Below are 19,319 nucleotides of genomic sequence, written 5' to 3'. Positions count from 1 at the left end.
TTCTTTTCTCTATTTCTCAAATCCTGTTCTTCATCCTGGAAAGGTAAGAAGAGCATATATCTTGGGAGCCTTGTGCAAGGAGATGCCCATAGAATATGTCTGGGAATATATCAGGAATGTCTCCTTAATTCTTTGCTTTTCAGTGTTTAGCAGGTCCTGAATTTGCCATGCATCCTAAATGTGAGGATTATACTTTTGTCCTGTGTTGATTCCTGTTTGGTGGGGCATCCTGTCAACTTCATGGCAGCCTATCACCAAGGGTCAGAGCTTGTCCCCATAGTTTCAGTTGACACAATCCTGCCTAATATGGATAAGTTCCTTAAGACTGGGGATAGCCCCACAAAGTGGTCTGCTCTCTTCATTTCCTGCTTCAGAGTGATTGTGTAATTGGGGGATGGGAGTTGTTGTGTCATATATCTTCCTGGATTTTAATTTTCATATATCTAAAGCGGATATTTTGGGAGACGTTTCAGGGCATTGAAAAGTGTAGGGAATTGTGAGGTAATAAAAAGGGGGGGACTGTATTACAAAAAAACTTCTTTGTGTCAGACACAGTACTAAGACTTTTTAATTTGGGGTGATAATCCTGCTAATAGGTATTGTGTCCATATAGAACACTGCACTTTTCATATGAGCTGTCATTCAAAGATCATTGTAACCCTGGAGGTAAATGCTAGTTTCCCAAATTGCTTCTCAGTCCCCTAATGGCTGAATCTATTTCGTAATTATCTGTATTTCTATCACCTGGCTAATGCTTAGCCCTAAGTATCTGTGAAAAGTCCTAGGATAGTAAGTGACAGGCTGTAACTTTAATGGTAGTCTGTATAATTTCGAAGGTAGAAAGTTTAGTCTTTTCTGTTTGGCCAAGGGGAGGTCATTTCTCAAAAACTGCCTCCTCAATGAAGAGCAAAGGACACTGGCTTTCTAACCTAATTGTGAAATAAAATCTGAAATCTCGTCACCAGCTGGATGAGTTGGAGTCCTTAGGGGATGGAATGAAGACAAGCAGAGGAAAGGGATCAAAGGTCTGAACTTTTAAAACCTTCCCTGGTGAGGTGGGAGCAGCTGATGGAACCACTGGCAGGCAAACCTCCTTGCACTTAACTGCAAAGTGCTCTGATTCGGTGATCTAAAGGAAGACCTTCTGTTATAATTGACACATAACCAGATGGAAAATAGTATCTATTTTCAGTGATTTCAGGAAAATGTAGGGATACATTTTACCTTTAGAATTGTGCTGTCTAATACAAATAGAATATGTGCCACATACGTAATTGTAAATTTTCCAGTAGGCACATTAAAAAGGTGAAAATGAAAAAGAAGGTGAAATAATTATTTTTAATAACATTTTATTTAACTCAATGCATCTAAAATTTTATCATTTCAACAGGTAGTTGATATAAAAATTATTAATGAATAATTTTACATTTTTTTTCAGAGGAAGTCTTTGGAATCTGGTGTGTGTTTTACACTTATGGTACATCTCACTTTGAACTAGGCACATTTCGGTGCTCCCATGTGGCAAGTGCCTCCTAGATTGTATGGTACAGATCCAGATTCTGTGCTTTGCTCTTGAAATCTAAAACCTGGGGCTCAGACTTGCTTGGGAACACAATATAATTTGGGCTGTGCAAAAGACCTCTATGGATGATGTACATTTTTGTGCTTTTAAACTTTGAAGTTCGAAAAGCTTTTTCATATACACTATGTCATTTAATCATCAGTCATTTAATCCTCTGTCAACTAAGTTGTATTAGTTTCTTGGGGATGCTGTAAAAAAGTTCCACAAACTGAATTGCTTAAACAACAGCAATATAGTATCTCATAGTTCTGGAGGTCAGGAGTCTAAGATCAAGGTGTTCGCAGAGCCATGCTTCTTCTGAAGGCATAAATTCCATCCCACGCTCCAATCACACACTCGCTCTGGAGTAGGAAATAGAGACTGGCTTCGGGTCTCTCTCCTAGCTTCTGGTAGTTTCTTGGCTTGTGGCAGCATGACTCTTATCTACACATGGTGTTTTTGCTGTATGTGTGTCTGTGTCCAACTTTTCCTGTGATATAAGGACAGTAGTCATATTGGATTAGGGGCCTACCCCACCCCTGTATCATCTCATCTTAACTTAACTAATTAAGTCTGCTGAAAAGCTATTACCAAACAAGGCACATTCTGAGGTACTGGGGTCAGAACTTAAACACGTGAATTTTGAAGGGACACATTCAACCCATACCACAGGCTTGAAGAAGCGATCACCAATGACTGCCTTAGACTGACTGATTTTGCACTACTAGCTGCACATGGTGTATGTATCCGTGCACATCTGGGTCTGAATTTGTGCGTATATATTTCTTCTCATTTTCTCAGGGACCTTCTCATGACCGCAGCTTCTATGCATTCTTCAGCACATAGTAGGCACTGATACATGTTTGCTGAAAAACAGAGTGAAAAAGCAGATTTGTGGCAAACTAAGACCCACGTTTGTGGTGTTATTACCACATTAGGGAGGTGTGTACCTTTTATGACTTGTCTTTGCTTTGGCTGGAATCCCCTGTTTTCAGTGCTTTATAACACTTATTATCAATTCCATCTGGATGGAAACTTGGCTAAGCTTCTTGACCTTGAGTTTTTAATTGATAGTATGCTTATTGGAGAATGAAAAATATGAGTTCTAGTCTTTGTGATGCTCTTTTATGCCTGTATAATTTACAAATAGTGATGCCACAAAAGGCTCTTTCTGACTTCGTTACCAGTTTTTACAGAAATAAAATATAGACGCCCTAACGACAGACCTATAAAGTAAGAACCAGACAGAGTAAAGCTATGTGGTGGCAGTGTCTTGAACAACCAGTTGTCTTATGCGTTTTTCAGGTACTCCTAATGAGAGCTTGCCTCCTGCCACAGGCTGAACTAAAGACAGTTCACATCTACCTTCACGGGGCCTCTTTCTCATAAAGGGGATGCAGGCCACCCTCGAGCCGAGCACCACCTGTTTGTCCATATATATACTTCCAAATCTCAATCCAGCTGCTTGGATTTTATTTCAGATTCTACAGTACACATTACGCATTACTGGTGTTAGAGATGCTAATGTGTGTTTTGTGAGTTTGTGATATGTATCTAAATTCATCTGTTTATTGAACTAATGTTTGTTGAGTACATATTGTGTGATTAGCGCTGGGGATGTACACACATGAATGAGACTATATGTCTGCCCTCGAAGACTCACGGTCTAATCAGTGAGAGATAGTGGACATAAACAATTCATACTGCAATGAGGAGAGGTCAATAGTACAGTTAGGAAAGGACACTTAGAGGACACAGGGAAGGAATTTTTCACTGTGAGCATTAAGTGAGATGGAAGGCAACTCATCACAGCTCTACATGAATTTCATACAGAGTAAGCTCACTGTTTTTGGCAAATGTTGGAAAATTAGTAAAGATCAACATGTTCTGTAAAGAGGGAGTTACAACAACAACAACAATAACAAAACAGAAAAGGAAAAACATGAAGTGGAGAGTACCACAGAAAAATAATAATGACTCTTCTTGGATCTAATGGTGCACATTGAGAAGGCATTCTCTAAACCACATGTAATGGCTTCCCAGTAACTGAGCCAGACCTTGTGTGGGTCAAACAGCTCCCATGTTGACATCTGGAAGTCCCTCCTGCTTTCTCTCTTCTTCATCGTGAAAATGATAACCAATATGTGCATGCTGTACACTGAACTTTAAAGCAATTCTCTGATTTTCTCATGTAATCATCATGACCCTATGATGTTGTTTTTCCATATTCATCCTATAGACCAGAAAACTGAAGCTTGGGGAGATTACACGACTTAGACAATATCACATGGTGTTTTGTGGTTATATTGGCCATCTTTCCTGCTTTTGAAAATGATAGAAATCAAAAGTGTTATTACCCTAAACAGACTAGACAATTTATCAGTCAATGATCTAGAGAGTGCAAGGGTAGATGTGGTGGTAGGATTGGAAACAGGGAGGACAACGGCATTGGAATTTTCTCTATACTGAATCTGTCACTTTGTAAATGTTGGCTTCATTTTCTCAAGCAAGTTTCTCTATGTGGTAGTGTACCCTTTCCCTGGCAATTTCAAGGACACATTCTAGTAGATTTACTACTAGAAAGTCACAGGGGTCTTTCCAACCACTGTCAGATACAAAATCCCACAGGAGGACTCTGATTGGCTTATTTTGGTTAAGCCCACAGGTAACCTCTCACTACAATTGGCCGAAGGGGTCACCATCAACAAAACCATGTATTTTGAAGCATTTCTTGGAGGAAAGATGATGTTGTTTAAGGTAGTAAGAGTAACCAAAGTTTACCACAATGGTGAAGTTGGAACTGAAATCCACACTTTATGACTCCATACGTTTTGAAATTGAGAATGCCATAGTAATTTTCAAGTCGTATATCTGAAGGACTTTCTGTCACTTGCATTTGGATGTTTCGCAGGTACCTTGAACTCAACTGATGTTAGAGCCAACTTGCCCTGTGCTGCCATAGCCTCCAGCCCCACGCCCACCTGGTCTTCATCCAGTTTTGTTATATCAGTGACAGTTGTTCCAGGGCTGCCTTATAACTTCCGTGGGCCCGGGGCACTCTTGTTTCCTCCATACGAATATTAAAAGTTATATTTTATTGCATTGGTATAAAGAAGAATATATTAATGTTATATGTTTAAGTATTGTCTTTGCTAAAGCTCATTTTGTTCTTTGGATTAAAAGAAAATCAAAAAATTTCTTGACAGCCCCTCTAAAAATTTTGTGGGCCCCAGGCACTGTGCCTGCTGAGCCTAATGAATAAGATGGCCCTGAATTGGTCTGAATGGGTCTGAATCAGGCAAGATACAAATCAGAGATTTATCCTTAACATTTTCTTACCCCATCTCCACATCTTAATCATCATCTGTCATCAAATTTACAACCTAATTTTCTTCCCAATTCCAAATCCTCTTTATTTTTTTTTTTTATCTTCACTTTCACCTCCATGGCCTTACCTCTTGACTGGTTTCCTCACATACACTGTTACATTTCTCTAAGCTATTATCATTAGTGCAGCCACAGTGATCTTTTAAAAACAAATCTATGGCTAAAACCCTTCAAGTGCTTCCTCTTCTTCTTGGGACAATGAAAAAAAAAATAACCTTAACATAACCTGTAAGTTCTTGGAATAGCCAATCCCTGCCTGCCTCATTAAACTGATCCCACAGGACTCTGGTTCACTCTTCCTGCCTTGGTCACACTGAGCTGCTCTCAGTCCTTGAATGCAGCTTTAGCCTTTCCATCTCAGGACCTTGAAGCATATTCTTTCCTCTGGAATGTCCTTTCTTCTTGGAGACATGTCATATTAATTACCAAGTATTCCTTACATCTTGCCTCAAAGTGTCACTTTGTCAGGGAATCCTTCCCTAAACTATCTCACACAGCTTAGATCAAATAATATGTTTCCTTGGCAAATTGCATTTCTTATTTGTAGTGCTTTTCAAAATTGTAATTAAATATCTAATTATATAAATAATAATTTAATGTCCATCTTACCTACCAGAGGGTAAGTTCCATATCTAATTTCTTTATCTGTGCGTCTCCATTGTGCTTGATACACAAGACCTCAAAATCTGCTGATTGAATGAATGAATGAAAAATGTGCTGTTATGCCCACAAATATTTCATATTTTTAAATTCATGGCAAAGGTTTTTCGAGGTCTACCCAATACCAGGGACTCTAGTGGGCTCTGAAGACATAAGACATTGAAATCATTCCCCTTATGGAGTTCTCTTCTACATGGTGAGACGCATAAAAATTAGGTCAATAACAAATTAGTTATGTTCTCTCTAGTAGTATTTAGTGTTCTAAAGGAATGAACAGGATGCTGACTTAGCCTTTGAAAACTGCCTAATCTTAGATGTTAGAACAGCATGGTTCTTAACTTGGTAAACAGTTTTTTTTTTCTCTCTGCTTTGAATTCACTGTGAGACGTACAGAGCATAGAAGGGTTGAGGATTCTGTGGGCTCAATCCATTGCCTACATTGACTCATATCTACTGACCTTAGTTGCACTGAACAACAGGTCAGGTGGGAGTTTGAAGCTTTTTAATATTTATACTGGTATTCTTCTGGTTTTTTTGGTTTTAGATTTTACATTGATGGTAGATTTAGCACTCATCGGGTTAGGTGGTTATTGAGAATGAGGCTCTGGAAAAGATAAATTGGATCCCTAAAAACAAATACAAGTATTGATAAATATATTACACAGTAAAACTAGTACAGAAAGTCAACAACTGACATGCTCTTTATTACTGATAGCATGGGCCTGTCATCTCCCAGAACTTATGAACCAGAAAGTATCTATGTATACTATACACATGTTTGGAAAATTGGATACAATCATAGGAACATGAGCCGGTCCAAAAACTTTTCATGGTGAATGAACTAGTACACAGGGAAATTTGTTAATACTGGCCTCTCATGTAATAGTGACCATTCTCTATTTTGCATACTGATTTATGACATAAAGCATTGAATTAAAACCTTATTTTGTGGTTAATGCATCAGAGATTCAATGAAATGGAATTTGCCTAATATTGCAAAATTTCTTAGTGACTCTACTCAGTCTAGGGGTTGACTAGATATTGTAATGTTTCTGCTTTAACACATTGCTTTGCCTCTTCCTTTATCAACTGACTCACAATCAACTCTTACTAATTTGCACATGTGCTGAGCACATTGTAGTCTGTGTAGACCAAATCATTTATAACAAAATTATGTTATACTTACATACTAGCCTACCTCCTTTTCCTCCCTGTCAATTCCTCTGTGTTCAGAACTTTACATAATAATAACAGTCTGAGACAAACAAGAAGAGGAAAGTAAGTAGTGAAAAATAATCTCCACTCAAATACAGAGGCAGACCTACCATGTGCCGTAAGATGGAGAGCCAAACACAATCAGTGAACATCCTTAAAACTATCACAGAGAAGCAGGGTTTTTGCAGTGAAGAGTTTGTTCTTTAGAGTTAGAAAGAATTAGAAATGTAACCACTACTTATTTTGTTTGATGACCTTGGACAATTTAATTTACTACTTTAAGTCTTGGGTGTTTCTCCTTTAAACGTGAGATAATAAAGGCTACTAGCATAGTCATTGTGTGAGTTTCTTCTTCTCTATCCAAAAGCTGCTTGGAAGGGAAATGGGAGTCTGCAGCATTGCCTCTTTACTCATCCATCCCCTCCTAATTCCCTTTGCAAAAACGTAGCCGTTTATAAAATGATCACTTAGCTTGTGAGATAATTATTGGGTCAGGAAGAAATCAGTGTGCACTGAAATGCCCTCAAGTATGTTTCAGCATATTTGCCACAGCACAGAGCTCGTTGGAGAATGGTACCATTCCAAGATATAGATACAGGATTCAGAGACGTGGGACTCAGAAGCTTAGGCTCAGAACCTAAATCCCGGGCTCCAACCCAGATTCAGTAAATTGTCCTGCATTGCAGCATTAGCCACTGCCCAGCTGTTAATAATGTGGTTCTTTTTCACATTTTTCCATCTGCAAAATATGAATAATGATAGTACAATAGTTTCCTCTTATCTGCAGTTTTACTTTCCACGATTTCAGTTACCTGTGGTCAACAGTGTTCCACAAATATTAAAATTCCAGAAATGAGCAATTCAAAACTTTTACATTGCATGCCATTCTGATGAACTCTCATGCCATCCAAAAGGACATGAATCCTCCATTTTTTTCAGCATATCCATGTAGGACATTCCACCCACCCGAGTCATTTAGTAACCTTCTTTGGTTATCCGATCAACTGTCACAGTGTTGCAGTACTTAAATTCAAGTAACCTTTATTTTATTTTAAAATGATCCTAAAGTACAAGAGTAGTTATACTGGCATACTTTTGTAATTGTTCTATTTTATTATTAGTTATTGTTGTTCATCTCTCACTGTGCTTAATTTATAAATTAAGCTTTATTATAGGTATGTATGTACAGGAAGAAAAAAAAATCTGGTATCCTTGATTTCAGGTACTCACTAACTCACTAGGGGTCTTGGAATGTATCCCCTGTGGATAAAGGGGGAGTATTGTACCTATATCAAAAGTAGTTGTTGGATAAATTGAGTTAAAGCAGGTAAGAGGCTTAAAGGAATGCCTGACATAGAGTCAGTGCTCAATAAGCGTAGACTGAATCAACTATCGTATGAAGCGGATTATTACAATTCCTGTATTAAAGATGAGGACACTGGAGGCCAGAGAGATTATGTCACAAGTAGAAGGTACTAGAACCAGCATTTGAACCAGGCCAAGTGACTATAAATTGCATTAGCAAATGTTATGCACTTTTGAATAGGGAGGGTATAGAAAAAATAGGCTTTTGAACATTTCCTTTCTCAATTCTCTGTTGCGCAAATAAAAGGGAAGAGAAGGGGTGGCTTAACTTTCAGTAACACAGCGTGGCACATACAGATTCATTTCTACATTCCGGTGAAATCAGTTGTCAAAAGAATTGAATGGGATTTAGAGTGAAAACTGAGCCTGAAAGACTGGTAATGTTTACCTCTTATCTAGATAGTCACTGGCTGTTTCTCTCAAATTCCAGTTATATCAATAAAACAGGTAATTTGCTTTTCTTTGAAAGTGAGGAGGAGGAAATGAGTTTGGGAGCTTAAGAATTATGAAAGCAGCTACTAAGCCACTGTGGAGAGAAATCAAAGATTGCTTGAAATTTTGCAAAACATCCATGTCATCATTCATGGTGCAGACTCCAGTGAAAGGAAAAACATATAAAGAGGGACAAGAGAGAAAAGATGAGGATGTGTGTGGGGGGGTGGAGAGAGAGAGAGAGAGATTATGCAAAAAAGCCGTAAAATTTCCTTATGAAAACCTGCTTCCATTTCAGTAGAATGCATCAGATAAAAGATAAGCACTGAAGAGAATCTAAGTTCCGTGTTTTCATTTTGTATCCAGGATTATACTTTAACTACTGATTGACAGTTTGCCATGAGCTCAGACACAGAATGCAGATCAGCCTTCAGAGAGGCATTTTCTCCTAACTCCCCCACCTGAGGGATGCACCCACTTTCCCTGTCTCCTGGCTAGTATTGTGATTATTTAGCCCAGCCAAGGCAGAACTGTACCTGACATTTTTCTAAAAGCCAGTTCCTGTACAACTCGGTTATCCTTTTCTACAATTTAAAAGTAAAATGTGGCCATGCCAGGGGAAAACTTTTAATTCCAACGATAGTACTTGATTCACATATAACACATGATTTTTTTGTGCACATGAGTCAGGACTTTTGACTTAAAATAAGACCATCTTCCTCACCACCCTTCCACCAGAAAATTCCAGTGTCTTGAAATATGGTGTTAGTGGGAAAGAGATGCAAGTGTGACCTATACCATGAAGCTATCTCCAGGACCTATAGTAGCGAAGCTCATACAGGCTTTCATTTAAAGACAGTATGAGAAAATTTATGTACATAATGTTAAACAGGCTCTGCTTATTCTGCCAGATGGAAGGGTAGTTCAAAGTAAATTCCAAGTTCCATCCTGTAGATTTTACAGGAGACTTGTGGTATAAGCCATTACACTTTTCCATTCTTTGTTCTTGCATGGTATATTGTAGCAGCAGCATATAGCACCTAAGAAACAATAATGAATGCCAAAGAAAAGAAAGAAAAGAAAGAAAGAAAGAAAGAAAGAAAGAAAGAAAGAAAGAAAGAAAAGAAAGAAAGAAAGAAAGAAAAAGAAAGAAAGAGAAAGAGAGAGAGAGAGAGAAAGAAAGGAAGGAAAGAAGGAAGGAGGAAAGAAGGAAAGAAAAGAAAGAAAGAAAGAAAGAAAGAAAGAAAGAAAGAAAAAAGAAAGAAAGAAAGAAAGAAAGAAAGAAAGAAAGAAAGAAAGAAAGAAAGAAAGAAAGAAAGAAAGAAAGAAAGAAAGAAAGAAAGAAATACTGTTTTTCTTTGGTTCCATGAATGAAAAACTAAACACTTAAAACATACTGTGGATGTGCTTGAATTGGCAAGATTCCAGGATGCTGACCGTAGTGAAAGCAGTAATTGGCTGAAGTCCTTACAGAGAGGTGCCAAAATGTGACAACTGTGGTTTATGGTCAGGGCCTTACATTTTTGGTTCCGAAATTCATTTTTTGTCAACACACAGAGATCAGCATCGTTAATGACTTGAGACACACTCACCAAACTCATGTGGGGCTTCTGTATAAATTGGTTACTGACTTCACTGAAAAATAGAATGATATGAAAAGTTTATGCCCATATTAGCATGTTTGCCTGGTAGAAAACTACATGTGAAACCGATTCATTCATTTTCTGCTTGGGGAACACCTAAAGAAAGCAAGAAAGGTGAATTTTCCTTACAACCTCTATCACAAAATAATAGTAGCATACACATTCATGATAATTAGCTATTAATAATACTATGGATAACAAGAATAATGATAGTGATTATTACTATATACTATATAATAATAGTTATTCTTGTTAATTTTAGTATTATTCCTAGATAATTATAGTATGAAATAAGACTCCTTGCTTATTTCATCAACATTTTAAGGAAAGGACTGTGAAATATCTGTGTCAGTTGATGGAGTGTTTTCTTCCTTGGACATTCCCAAAGATAGTCACAAATCTTTGTTCTCTGGACATCCCTTTATCTGGACCTCTAATTTTATTCTTCCCTTATATGTGCTAATTTTGTCAATAATGCAAAACTTCGCTATATTTCCTTGGTTTGATCCCAAATCTTCTTTATTACTTTGACCATAGAGGTGACCTATCCCTGAAAAAGAAGGTTGATTATTAAATTCACCTTTGGTATTTTACTTTCTAGCTTTACTCTCAGAAAGCATCTAGTTTTCTGGGCCCCTAGTTATTGACTTCATCTGACTAAAAGATTTTCATCAAAAAATTTTAAAAACTCTAGTTGCTCCACAGAAAATACACAGACTGGAAAAAAAGGATAAAATATTAGTTATTTATAATCTTAAATACTTTGAAAATGAAAAATAGATACCATGTTCTTTTTTTTGTCAAGTATATAATGAGAAAGCTTACATTAGTTTTGCATACTGTTAATTCTTACACTGTTAATTCTTCACCATTGTAAAATGCAAAAGGCTGTAAAATGTAAATAAGTTTTGTCTTTATAACGAGTATTGGTAATAAATTTTTAATTCCTATGGAGAGTAACATCAGCAAGGTGGTAGAATAGGAGCTTTCTACCTTATTCCCCTGCAAAAACATCAATTTCGATAAACACCCAGGAATAAGAGTACCTTGGCAGGAATCTATGAGTCAATGGAGGAGTCCCAGTACACACTGAAGTAAAAAATCTAAGAATAGATTCATTGAAGGGGGTGCAAAGGACATTTTCACTTGACCCATGTCACCCTTTCTCCTAATGTGGCACAGCTCTGTGCCAAGATAGACTCCGCTTGGCCCATGATTTCTCACTCAGGGGAGAATAAAAATGTGGTGAATAAGTGTCGGGCTTTCCCATCCATGCAAGATGCTGCCAATAGGCCCACTTCTTTCTTGCTCCACCCAGGAGACTGAAGTGCTGGACATAGCTAAGTAGTTGGAAGAAGCTGGGAACCGAAGAGAGGCCATGGGCCCTACTAACTGCTCAGTGGACTCAATCAGGCAGCTCATCCATGAGTGGCTTAAAATATCTCACCTGTGGACTCGCCCACCACTGGCCCATAGGCAACTCGAATGCTCCATGCACCTCACCACTCTCCTCAGGACAGCTCTCCAAGCATGCACTTGCAAATGATGAGCACAAGACAGCTCTGGTAAAGACAGTTGGTTTGACTCTGTGGGACTGGGACAAAGCACATAAACTTGAACATTTCAGGGCACTGTCCTAAGGAAAACACATGGGAGGCTTTCAGCACCTGACCTGGCTTTGCAGGATGGAGGGAAGGCAAACAATCTTAAGAAACGCCACACCCCAAGAGGGAACAAGAGGTGTGGAGTGGGTATACCCATAGAAAAGGTCTCAGAATTCCTAGCTGAGATATTTGGTGAAGGCGTTTCTCTCCTGAAGCCAGTCAGTACAAACTAGAGGAAGTTATTGCTTCTTCAAATATAAAGACAGCAACACAAGACTTCAAGAAACTGAAATGATCAAAGAAACATGACATGACAAAAGGAATACAACAATATTTCAAGAACTAGCCCTGAATAAATGAAGATCTGTGAACAGCCTGATAAGAAATTTAAAATAATTGTTTCAAAAATCAGTGAGCTGTAAGAGAACAGACAACAAGATCAAATAAAACATACATGAAGAAAATAAAATGTTCAGTGAAGAGACAGGAGAAAAGAATTACTGGAGCTAAATAATACAATGAGTGGAATGCAAAAATACAACACAGAGAGAGAATCAACAGCAGACTTGATCAACAAAATAAAGAATCTGTGAACTCAAAGACAGGACATTTGAAAATACCCAAAGAAAAAAAGTACATGAAGAAATGCTTACAAGATTTATTGGACACCAGCATAGAGCTAACTTTCACATTATGAGATTTCTAGAAGCAGGAGAGGGAGAGAAAGAGGCAGAAAGCTTATTTAAACAAATAATGGCTGAAAACTCTCCAAATCTGGGAAGAGATGTGGACATCAAGGTACCTAAGCTTGAAAGTCTCTGATAACATTCAACTCAAAGGAGACTTAACTAAGTCCTAAGTAATAAGACCAATTGTTCTTAAATCCTAAATTCAAATCCCAGCCCTGATACTTAATAGCCATGTAACAATGGTCAAGTAACTTATTCTTTTTTCCTGTTATTTATTTTTATTTTTAATTGTGACAAAATATACATGACATAAAATTTAACTTTTTTTTTTTTCTGAGATGGAGTCTCGCTCTGTCACCCGGGCTGGAGTGCAGTGGTGCGATCTCTGCTCACAGCAAGCTCTGCCTCCTGGGTTCATGCCAGCCTCCTGAGTAGCTGGGACTACAGGTGCCCGCCACCACACCCAGCTAAGTTTTTGTATTTTTAGTAGAGACGGGGTTTCACCGAGTTAGCGAGCATGGGATCAATCTCCTGACCTCGTGATCTGCCCGCCTCAGCCTCCCAAAGTGCTGGGATTACAGGTGTAAGTCACAATCCCCGGCCAAAATTTAACATTTTAACCATTTTTAAGTGTACAATTCAATATTGTTAATTATATTTACATTGTAACATTATTCTCTTTGCCTTGGTTTTATTATTTAAGATAGCTGGCATACTAATGATATCCTACTTCATTTGTGCTGCCATAACATAATATATGAAACTGGGCAATTTGTAACGAACAGAAATTTATTTTCTCACAATTCTGGAGGCTGGGAAGCCCAGGGTCAAGGCACCAGCAGGTTCATTGGTGAGTGCTGCTTTCTCCGCTTCTAATATGGTGCTTTGTTGCTACCAGAGGATGAAAGTTGTGTCTTCATACGGCAGAAAAAATGGAAGGGCAACAAAGGGGCCTAGCTAGTTTTCTCCAGCCCTTTTCTAAGGTCACTAATCTCATCTATGAAAGTGGAGCCCTCATGGTCTAACCATCTCCAAAAGGCCCCCACTCTTAATACTATCACATTGGCAAATAAGTTAACAAATAAATTTTGGAGGACATTCGGGTTAGAGGAAATGATGATTTATTGTACTTGGTTGATCTTGGACATTTGATTTGTGGCCTAGAGAATAAGGGAGATTCATAACTAACTGTTCCCTTCATTATACTTATGAACCCTCTTGCAGATGCTTTCTGTTATCACAACTTTGCCTTCTGCTAGTTAGTTTAGTACTGAAAAGAAGAAAATTCCCATTCAACAAGAAGTTGCCCAGAAAAGGATTCTGGGATTACTTTCACCTGGAGATCATACAATGATTCTTGGGAATTTGAATTGCTTATTTTGGCAGAGAAGGTGAGAGTGTCTTTTATTTGGTTGAATGATGTTTGCAACATGTTAAGCATAAAAGTGTTAGTGGTTTAGTGCGAAAGTTTACACATATTTACAGAGGTATAAATGGATGCTGAGTAGGAAAATGTTGGACCATAACAGTGATTAATTTGTCTCTCAGTCCCAAATCTTCTAATATATATTTTCTTTCATGATGTCGAATCTAAGACTCTGGAAACTGTTTCCCTTTTGCCATCTGTGTTAGTTATATATTGTTGTGTAATAAATTATCCTCAAATTTATGACTTATAACAGATTTATTTTCTGACAGTTTCTGTGGGTCATGAACATGGGTGCAGCTTAGCAAGATGCTTCTGCCTCAAGGTCTTTCAAAGTTTTAATCAACATTTCAGCCAAGCCGCATTCTTATCTGAATGCTTGACTGAAAGAGGATCTCTTTCAAGCTCACATGGTTTTTGGCAATTTTTCACGGGCTGTCGGATACGACCCTCTCTATAGGCTGCTTGCATTGTCTTCTGACATGGGAGGTAACTTTCTCCAGAATGTTTGCTTCAAGAGGGAGAGCAAGGAAAAAACTATAGTACCTTTTATGACCTCATCTTTGAGGTTGCACACTGTTCCTTATAGTTTTTTCTATTTGTAAGACATGAGTCACCAAGTCCAGCCCACCACAAGGGGAGTAATCTTAGACCCCACTTCGTGAAGAAATGTATATTTAAAAATTTGAGGTCCAAGAATAAAACTACCGTAGTGTACACTCTGGCTAATTATTTACATTCCCCTCATGTGCAAAATACACACACCCCCTTCTCAGGTCCCCAATATTCTGATATCATAATCTCATTATCTAAATCAGATCCAGGTATGCTTGAGCCTCTTTTTTGCTTGAGAGGTCATTTTTAAAATAGAGCTCCTTGAGTGCACTTTCTCCAAGCCTGAAGACCTCTGAGATAGATAAATTTCCTTCCTCGCATATTCAACATGCAACAGTGATGCAGGCATGGAATAGCTGCTTTACACATTCTTGTTCAAGAAGGGGAATAATGCAGGATTCAAAAGAGTCATTGGCCCATAGAAAATCTGAAGTTCAGCTGGGCTAATAATAAAAGTTTTTCTTAGCCTGATCTTGCCCAAGAATACTTTTCCATGACTTTTGGTTCTGCGCTCTGAGTCACCCTTTCTTCTCTATGAAAAGTATTCAAAGTTGCACAGCATCATTTTCAGTTTCCTTTATTTGTTAGAAGTGAGTCACTAAGCTCGGTCTACAGTGAAAGAGAGTAGAATTAGCCTTCACTTTTTGAAGTGATTTCTGGGTATATTTACAAATCCCTACACTTCTTGTTTCTATTCCACCAATAAGGAGCACTGCAGGACAATTGGAAGGCAGAGGAAAAACAAGGGTTTCATTTGCTTCTGGTTTGATTTCTATGCCTGTTAGCATTGTCCCAGTAGCAGCAGTTGGTTCCAGCCCCCAGCTACTTTCAGTATTTCCAGAATCAGCTTCATTTTTCTCTTTAATTTTACCAGCAACAAATGATTAAAATTCTCTCCACAGTGATCAGCGGCGTGGGTCTGCAGGGCTCCTCCATCATGCTCCTGGAGTACCAACACCAGTTTGGGGAAGAGGTTCTGAGAATCCTAGCCCCCACTCTTTGCCCTACTTCCCTGGGTCATAAATGGCTTCCTGGAATTATTATCTCTTTCAGTTCCTCAACACCTGTACAACCAATTTTGTATTTATTTATTACACTCTGTTGAATGTTACCTAGTGTGGTTTCTTTTTGGACACCAAGAAATGTATCTTGTGTCTTTTCCTTACTTGTTATTTGAAAAATGTCTCTAATAGCTCAGATAATAGGCGTGGCTTGGCTGCTTCCCATTGACTGGCTATTGGATGGGTCATTTTCTATCTACTCCCGGAAAGGACACTGGGCTAGGTCTGGGTTAGGGGTCCTAAAATTATACAAAAGCACATGTGAATGTCATATAATAAAAGAGGATCATAGTATTATGCCATTTTCAAAGATGTCTGTAATTCAAAGATTAAGAGTCCTTAGTTTAAGTTCCCCAAACTAGCTATCATGAGAAATATTTAGGGATCTTTAGAAAACATTGGTTTCCTGAGCCCATCCTGAGCCAGAATGAGTCTGTGAATCTTTATTTTTAAAAAAGTTCCCCAGGTGGTTCTGATGAATTGAATCCATGGAACACTAGACAAGCATATTGCTGACACTGCTGCTCTCTCTTCCTGTGATAACACTACTGCTTGTCTTCACAGGCAGTCATGAGGATGGCTGCACAAGGCCCTTTTGGTTCAAAAGAACAGGAGCTTATTCCAGATAACTCATGAAATAACTGCCTTAGTGGTTAATAGAAGGATTCTAGTGACATTTTACCGAATTCCAAAGACAGGAACAGCTTTATAAGACATAGCAGTTGGGAAGTTGCCTTACTGCTGTCTCCCATTCAGGGTCCTCACTGACTCATCTTTGCTTTTCTCTGAGCACCTGTTGTGATTTCCTTTTCCTGCTCCTGCTTGCTTTCTGTCTCCCAGACATATCAACTTTATAGCCCATTCTAATTTGTTCTTTTACTTCTCAGCTAAAATTCTGTATGAGGAGTATGATTGGCTCAAATAATAGCTATCATTTGACCAGAGATTATTTTGCAGTCCATGTTCAGCATAAAGCTTACCTGAATTTATAATATATGCTCAAGTGATCTTGGTCTCTAAGGAGGTGGTCACATGAAAGTGAACACAAAGTTGAGGCTTGCTACAAGGGTGACTCAGCAGAGCAGATAGATGAATAAATTGTCCTGAGTAAACAAGATACAGTAAAGCTTAGGAAAGTATAATAAAAACTTTAAAATCATATATAACTGATTTTTTTTTTTACTTCTAACTCATCCTAGAATTGTGAGTGTTGCAAAAGGTCCACCTCATCTTTGACTTCTGTAAGAGCTAAGATGAGCTCTGATAATCATTATTTATTCTATCCCTGAAACATTATATTTATTCTTACATAAATGTAAAGAACTCTTTTTTATTACATTAGGGAAATTGCCTTTTGTTCTTTCATTCCCTTAGGCTTCTGTTGTAGGAGCACAGGGCTTTAGGGTGCTTTGACTGGTTGATAATCCTCCCTGGGTGGTAGCATTGGTCAATCCATCTAGCAGTTATGTCCATCTCTTCTCCATCTGAATTATGCATGACTCAAGAAAAAATCCTTAGCAACTTATAAAATCAATGGTTTTCTTATGAAAAGGTCTTCAAACTGTGAAAAACAATTCTCTACAGTGATATGCTGGGTTTTTTTTTTCATTAAAAAATATCACCTGACATGAGTAGATTTTATAAATGAGGGTAAAATTTCAATCAACAAAAAGGTTTAGTAAATGGCATAGTTTGGGTAACATAATTTTCAGTAAAATTGGATTTAACAAGAAAAGCATGTTTTCCCCTTGTTAAAATGTTTTTGGACGAGGAATAAAGGCTCCAATTCCCAGGCATTTGGTTACCCTAACATTCAGTCTTCTCTAAAATAAGGCTCATAGACCTAACCATTCTTTTCTCCCTTCTACTAGCCATACTGGTCAATACGAGCAAAGATTGAGAAGGAGTTTTTTTGAAATAGAGAAGTAATCAGTTCATCCCTTCTTCATTCTTTCATTCCCACTACGGCCTCACCCTACTTATCTAAGTTGAGAGTTTTTATCTCTGAGCCTTTTGACCCCCACTGGATTTTACTTTCTGGCTTTTACAAAAGTGTATGGTTTGGGTTCAGGCAAGAAACTCTAACCCTATTTCATGAAGTATATCCTTTGCATTGCCAAGGACTAATGTTTTTTCAAGTATTTGGGTGGTTCATCATAGTTAATTAGCTTATGTTCATTTACTTATTTATCTTTAAAATCGCTCCAATAAACTAGAAAATCTAGAAGAAATGGATAACTTCCTGGACACTCACACTCTTCTAAGACTAAACCAGGAAGAAGTTGAATCCCTGAATAGACCAATAGCAGGCTCTGAAATTGAGGCAATAATTAATAGCCTACCAACCAAAAAAAGTCCAGGACCAGATAGATTCACAGCTGAATTCTACCAGAGGTACAAGGAGGAGCTGGTACCATTCCTTCTGAAACTATTCCAATCAATAGAAAAAGAGGGAAACCTCCATAACTCATTTTATGAGGCCAACATCATCCTGATACCAAAGCCTGGCAGAGACACAACAAAAAAAGAGAATTTTAGACCAATATCCCTGATGAACATCGATGCAAAAATCCTCAATAAAATACTGGCAAACTGGATTCAGCAGCACATCAAAAAGCTTATCCACCATGATCAAGTGGGCTTCATCCCTGGGATGCAAGGCTGGTTCAACATTCGCAAATCAATAAACATAATCCAGCATATAAACAGAACCAAAGACAAGAACCACATGATTATCTCAATAGATGCAGAAAAGGCTTTTGACAAAATTCAACAGCCCTTCATGCTAAAAACTCTCAATAAATTCGGTATTGATGGAACGTACCTCAAAATAATAAGAGCTATTTATGACAAACCCACAGCCAATATCATACTGAATGGGCAAAAACTGGAAAAATTCCCTTTGAAAACCGGCACAAGACAGGGATGCCCTCTCTCACCACTCCTATTCAACATAGTGTTGGAAGTTCTGGCTAGGGCAATCAGGCAAGAGAAAGAAATCAGGGGTATTCAGTTAGGAAAAGAAGAAGTCAAAGTGTCCCTCTTTGCAGATGACATGATTGTATATTTAGAAAACTCCATTGTCTCAGCCCAAAATCTCCTGAAGCTGATAAGCAACTTCAGCAAAGTCTCAGGATACAAAATTAATGTGCAAAAATCACAAGCATTCTTATACACCAGTAACAGACAAACAGAGAGCCAAATCATGAATGAACTTCCATTCACAATTGCTTCAAAGAGAATAAAATACCTAGGAATCCAACTTACAAGGGATGTAAAGGACCTCTTCAAGGAGAACTACAAACCACTGCTCAGTGAAATAAAAGAGGACACAAACAAATGGAAGAACATACCATGCTCATGGATAGGAAGAATCAATATCGTGAAAATGGCCATACTGCCCAAGGTAATTTATAGATTCAATGCCATCCTCATCAAGCTACCAATGAGTTTCTTCACAGAATTGGAAAAAACTGCTTTAAAGTTCATATGGAACCAAAAAAGAGCCCGCATCTCCAAGACAATCCTAAGTCAAAAGAACAAAGCTGGAGGCATCACGCTACCTGACTTCAAACTATACTACAAGGCTACAGTAACCAAAACGGCATGGTACTGGTACCAAAACAGAGATATAGATCAATGGAACAGAACAGAGTCCTCA

General features: G+C 38.1%; 1 long non-coding RNA gene across 5 annotated transcripts in view; it reads right to left on the bottom strand.

The window, feature by feature from the left end:
• The window catches only part of LOC103887481, a 75,508-nt gene that overhangs the window by 31,858 nt on the left and 24,331 nt on the right, over positions 1-19,319 (bottom strand). For 4 of the 5 annotated variants that reach the window (XR_004176990.1, XR_001906349.3, XR_002524295.1 and 1 more), the window contains exons 3-5: positions 16,639-16,761; positions 11,711-11,857; positions 2,229-2,427 (exon numbers count right to left, since the gene is read on the bottom strand). This is a non-coding gene — a long non-coding RNA (uncharacterized LOC103887481). The remainder of the gene's footprint in view (positions 1-2,228; positions 2,428-11,710; positions 11,858-16,638; positions 16,762-19,319) is intronic. The other variant, XR_001906348.3, reaches the window with a different exon arrangement.

Source organism: Papio anubis, chromosome 11 (assembly GCF_008728515.1).
Source record: "Papio anubis isolate 15944 chromosome 11, Panubis1.0, whole genome shotgun sequence".
In the NCBI taxonomy this organism is placed as follows: domain Eukaryota; kingdom Metazoa; phylum Chordata; class Mammalia; order Primates; family Cercopithecidae; genus Papio; species Papio anubis.
Note: the sequence above shows the minus strand (reverse complement) of the source record. Positions and strands in the feature narration are given on the sequence as shown.